Source organism: Ursus maritimus, unplaced genomic scaffold (genome assembly GCF_017311325.1).
Source record: "Ursus maritimus isolate PB19 unplaced genomic scaffold, ASM1731132v1 scaffold_32, whole genome shotgun sequence".
Lineage (NCBI taxonomy): Eukaryota > Metazoa > Chordata > Mammalia > Carnivora > Ursidae > Ursus > Ursus maritimus.
In genome coordinates this window covers 4,059,180-4,064,500 of record NW_024425786.1, presented here as the reverse complement: position 1 = coordinate 4,064,500, position 5,321 = coordinate 4,059,180, and positions in this window count along the sequence as shown.

Here is a 5,321-nt window from a genome sequence, read left to right as displayed (position 1 = left end):
GCCCTCTGTGGGGATGTGGTTAGCATCCTAGCAGGGCAGGTCACAGTGGCACTGAGGGTGGCCCAGGAGACCCTGGTCCTGCCCTGTGCCCTGGGAGGCCCGTCACACCCCTTGTAGGTACACACTCCCTGTTCGGCCTCATGGCCACAGATGCAAGGAAACTTGGCTACCCCTTGGGGCCCGGACTTATCCCTGTCCTCCTGTCCTTGGAGAGGCCCCGATCAGGTCACTTGCCACCCGGACCGGGGCCACAGCTGCCCTTGCTGCGTTGTCGGAGGGCCAGGGGAAAGCTGGATGTGGAGGCTGGGGACTGGACCTGATGACCGTCCAGCCCTCCTAGCTGGAGCATCCCAGGCTTCCTGTGGGGAACCCCCACTGGGCCCCCTCCTGCACTCAGCCGGTGGTCTCCCGTGAGGGCCCCTGCTGGTGGGGAGGAGCGGGCCAGGCCCTGGGCCTGTGTCCTATGCTTCCTCTGCCTGGCTCAGCCTGAAGGGTTTTCCCAGCCTTGGACAGGGGGCTTCCTGGGGAAGTGTCCTGGCTACAGAATCCAGGAGGGGCCAAGATATGGGGGCCTGTCTGTGGGCCTCTTGGGCAATTAGCCAGGTCTCATGGGGTCCTGGGTGTCCTCTGTAAATGGCTCTCTGTGAATCCCTTGAGGGCTGGACCCCAAAGCCTCTTCCATCTTGGTGTTCCCTCACTTCAGTCTCAGAACCCCCGAGGCTGACTCTGCCTCAGGACCGCGGGTGGGTGCAGGGGCGAGCACCCCGAAGGCGGCACGCAGCTTTCCAGGCCGCATGCAGCAGCGCTGACCTTGCCTTCTGGGAAGGGCAGGGTTGCCCCAGGCCACTGGTTCCCACAGGGCTGTGAGCACAGGCTTGTGGTATCCTCTGCTCGGTGCCTCCCTGCAAAGGCTCCTGGTTCAGGCCACAGGCAAGGTGACCACATGAGCCCCCTCCCACCCTGGAGCCCTGTGACACTCCCCTCCCAGACCTCGAGTCAGCCCTGGGGCTGGCCTCATTGGGCACAGTGCTGGCCTCCCCTGGCCACAATGGATGGGTCTGGAGTGTCCAGCCAGGAGGCCCACGGTGGCAGGGCCGGGGCCCGCACCTCCACTGCCTTGCCCCAAGGGCTGGTGGTCCCCCTGCTGTCAGCCCTTCATCCCCAGGAAGCCTCTCTCTGTCCCCACCCCCCCATCTTTGCTTCCAGGCCAGGCCTCTCCCTGGCCCTCCTCTACAGGGCCAGAGCTCATGTCTGCGATGGCTAGGTCTGGGAAGGGCTCAGCTCTCCACCATCAGCACCTGGAGGCCCGGGGTGAGGTGGGGGGCTTCGGGCAATCGGGGAGTGGGTTTCTGGTCGGCTGGTTTGGGAGAGGAAAATGGATCTCAGACTGTTTTCTTCTTAGTTTCTCAGTTACCTCCTGCCACGCGTGGCGTCGGGGAGCGGGGCGTCCGCGGTCCTCGGCATCCCCCGGCTGGGGGATTTGGGTTTTGCTGCTGGCAGAGTGAGGGGCTTTGCATACGAGCAGAAGCCTACCGTGCCGGCCCGCGTTTTTGTTTCCAGCCACCCTATTATTTAAACCAGGCTGAGGGGGCTTTCCATCGAACCACCTGGGGGCCACAGTTGCGGAAAGCATTGCCTGCTGGGCTCCCGGGCGACGAGGGGAGCTTGGGCTGGACCGACCACGTCCGGAGGGCCCCCCTCTCGCACGCGCCTGCCCCGGAAGTGCGTTCCCTGTGAGCAGACCCTCCCTGCAAGCCACCCGCGGAAGCTCCTTTGCTTTCTGCAAGTTACGGCCAAGGTCCTGCTGATAGCCACAGCTGGTGCCGGTGCCCGCCCTCCCGCTCCTCAGGGGTCCCTTTCCAGGGTCCCAGGGGGCCTCCCCAGCCCGGACTGGCTGGTCGAGTCTTGCCCCAGTACACCGCAGCTCTTGCTCCCAAATGTCGGGTCCCAGGGCTCTTGAGGGCCTGAGAGGGTCGTGTAGAGGGTGGGCTCAGGGACAGGAGTGCCTCCAGCGATTGCGCAGGGGGCCTGGCTGGGAGGTGGGGGGCGGGGGAGGTCCCGCCCTTCCCTGCGCCTGTGGCTGTCCTGTGCCCACCGCGGTCTCGGCGAGGAAGCTGGCTCCTGCCCCATTTTATATCTCCGCAAGTTTACAGGTCGTGGTGCGTCAGCCCAAAGTCATTGGCGTTGTGTTTTGGGTTTTTTTCTTAGTTTTCAGATTTTTTTTAAACAAAAGTATTTTTTTAGGTGCGATAACCCAGAAAGGGCCCGTTGGGTGTGTGTGTATGTCCTGAACCCCTGACATGGAGATGGGGGTCCCAGCCCCCCTCGGCTCCTGTGTGCTGGAGATGAGGGAAGGGTCGTGCCCCCTGTGCATCGGAGTATGGGGGGATGGGGGAGCAGACCCCCACCCAGGTTGGCAGCTGGTCCAGCTAAGGGGGGCCAAGCCCCTGGCCCTGGGTACAGCCCCAGGCCAGCAAAGGGGCCAGGGACTTTTGGGGTGAGTTGGGAGGGTCCCAGCTGGGAGGGTCCTGGCCAGGGGGTTGGAGCTGGAAGCTGAGCCCCCGTGAGTGGCGACCCGTCCGGTCCTTGGCAGGACACGTGGGCGGCCGGACAGGGACTGCAGCCGACACAATCCCCTTTACTTTGTACTCTGTGTGTGTGTCTTGGTTTTCTGTGTTTTAATAAATCCTTTGGGAAAGGATTCAATCAAAGTGTTTTCCTCGATTCTCACTCATCTAGGGTGGGGGTGGGAGCTAGAGACGGGGGAGGCATGTGGGGGATGGGGCAGTACCTGAAGCCAGCTCCCACCTGAGAAGACATGGCCTCATGAGGCTGAGGGGCTTGCTGGGAAAGGGGGGCCCAGGAAAGGGTGGTGCCTGTCTCTCCCGCCTGCACCCCTAAATGCAAACACAACATGGCATCAGAGAAACGCTGAGCCCCCAGTGGCACCCGGTGGGCTCCCTGGACCCTGATCTCTCTGCACCCAGACAGCGAGCAGCTTCCCAGCAACAGAGAATGTGTGTGTGGAGGGTAGTGGGGGGGCACCCCATCCCCGAATCACTTGGGCTATGGGGGGCCTCAGAGTCCCCAGTCTCAGCTTCTCCCCAGGGCCCTTTTCCCCAACTCTACCCTTTGACCCAGGTTCAGAATTTCGGGGTTGGGGGCAGTCGGCCGGCCCCTGCAGGTGGCAGCCTTCTCCCCGCCCCCCCACTGCCCACAGACCGGCCCTGGAAATGAGAGGAGCAGAAAGCCGCAGACCCCCGCCAGGCTGGGGTTTTATTTGTCATTCCATAAATACGGTGGCTGTATCTCGGCTGTGTCGTCTGCAAGCGCGAGGCGTAAGGCAGTCTCCGCCTGCGGTAGGGAATGCAGTTAGCTGAGGGGCCGCAGTCGTTAAAAAAACGGGGAGAGAAGAAAAGCGCGTTATTTACATGACGGGAAGAGGACAGAAGACGCAGTAAGCCCCTCTGTCGTCCTCGGGATCTCGGATTCGCAGGGGATTTGGGATGAGAAATGGTGGGGGCTCCGTGTGTCAGCGAGGGAGACTGAGGCCAGCCCTGCCCTCAGCCTGGGCCTCTGTCCTGTGTTGGGTACTCCCCAAGGGTCCCCTTGGGCACACTCTGCCTCAAGGGGAGGGCTGGAGGCTGACCGGCGGGCAGCTGGGGCTCCTGGGGGGCCGCCCTTCACCAGGTGGCATGAGGCCAGCTGGCCTTAAACCCACCGTGGGGCCTGGGCCACTCCTACAGGGCCTGTCTCTGCCCGGCCTCCTGTCTCCAGACTCTGGCTGCCCTTGGGCCCACCTGACCCCCTCCCCCACACCAGCCCCCTTCTAAGTCGGGGGCCCTCCCCCAGGAAGCAGAACCCTGGCCTCCCTAACAGCGGCTGTGGGAAAAAGAGGACACGGGAGCCAGGCTGTGGATGGCACCCCCAGGGTCAGGAAGCAGCTTGGGTCCTGGCAATGGGCATTTCGGCCTTGGCGCAGCTCAACTCTGAGGGCCCTCGTCTCCCTCTGGCAAACCTGCGGCCTTCCCAGGTGTGGCTCCTGGTGAGGGGGGCAGCAGCCCCGCCCTCGAGCCCCACCGCAAGCCCTGGCCTATCTTCCGGCAGTGGGCAGGCCGGGGGCGGGGAGCAGTGTGAAGGGGGCCCAGCCACTCTTCCCCCAGCGAGGGGTGGGCAGTCTGGTCCCAGAGCACTGGTCCCTGCCCATCCCGTGCGGTGGTGGGGAGTGGCTGCAGGCCAGGGGGCCCTGTGGGGACAAGCTTGCCACACCCACAGTGTGCCTCGTGTTTTGGTGGAGATGACCCCCAGGGGCCTGGTCCAGGGGGAGGGGGGAGGGTTCTAGACTCCAGGGTCAGCACACATGTCAGGAACGGAAGTTGTTCCCCTCCCTAGGTGCCCCCTGCGTGTGTGTCTCTCCCAGGCCTCGGCCCCGCCAGGACTGGCCAGCAGGCCCTCTGAGAATGGCAGGAGGAGCCCCTCCAACAGCAGCTTGTCTGAAGGCAAAGCAGACCCAGTCACCTGCAGTGCGGGTGAAGGTGTTGGGGGTGTCAGGGTGGGGGCCGCCCTACGGCGTGGGCTCCTGGCCCCTGCCCCCACGTGGCCAGCAGAGGCCGATACCTCAGAACCGTGGGAGCTGGGCCTCCTGGCTGCAGGCGCCTCCCCTCCTCCATCTTCCCAGCCTGGGGCTGACGGTTCTGTCTGTCCTTCCTCAACTCTGTCCTCAGTCTGTTCCAGGCTGGGGGTGGGTGTACGGAAGGGAATGACTAACTCAGCCATCCTGCCCTCTTCACAGGGGTGTGTGCAGGTCCGGGGGTGGTCCTGCTGCCTGTCTGCCCAGGGGACAAGCTCTGGGCACCCAGACTTAGCACCCTAACGTGGGGTGCCTCACCCCGGCCAGATCCGAGGCCTTGAAGAAGGCACTGCTCCAGGGAGAGGCTCCTGGGGTCTTTTCGTAGATTGTGGGGGCTCCTGCTAGATGTTCAGGCCCCCCAGGCCCTGGGCATGCCGCACAGAATGCCCCAGGGACCAGCCCTCACTGAAAGGACCTAAGTGCGGTCTCTCTGCAGACCCGAAGGCCACTGCCCAGGCGGAGCGGAGCACGCTCCCCTGCACGCAGCAGCCACAGGCTAGCTACACAGGCGAGACCTCGAGGGCCTCCAGCGGCCAGGACAGAGGGGCGGTGGACGGAGCGCCTGGCCAGGAGGGCAGGTGGGGGCCCCGGAGGGATCCGGGCTGGAGCCCGCTCCTCAGGCCCCTCCCCCGTGCTCAGGGCTGCTCTGGGCACAGGGCTCTTCAACTGTGCGGGGCGGGGGGGGGGGGGG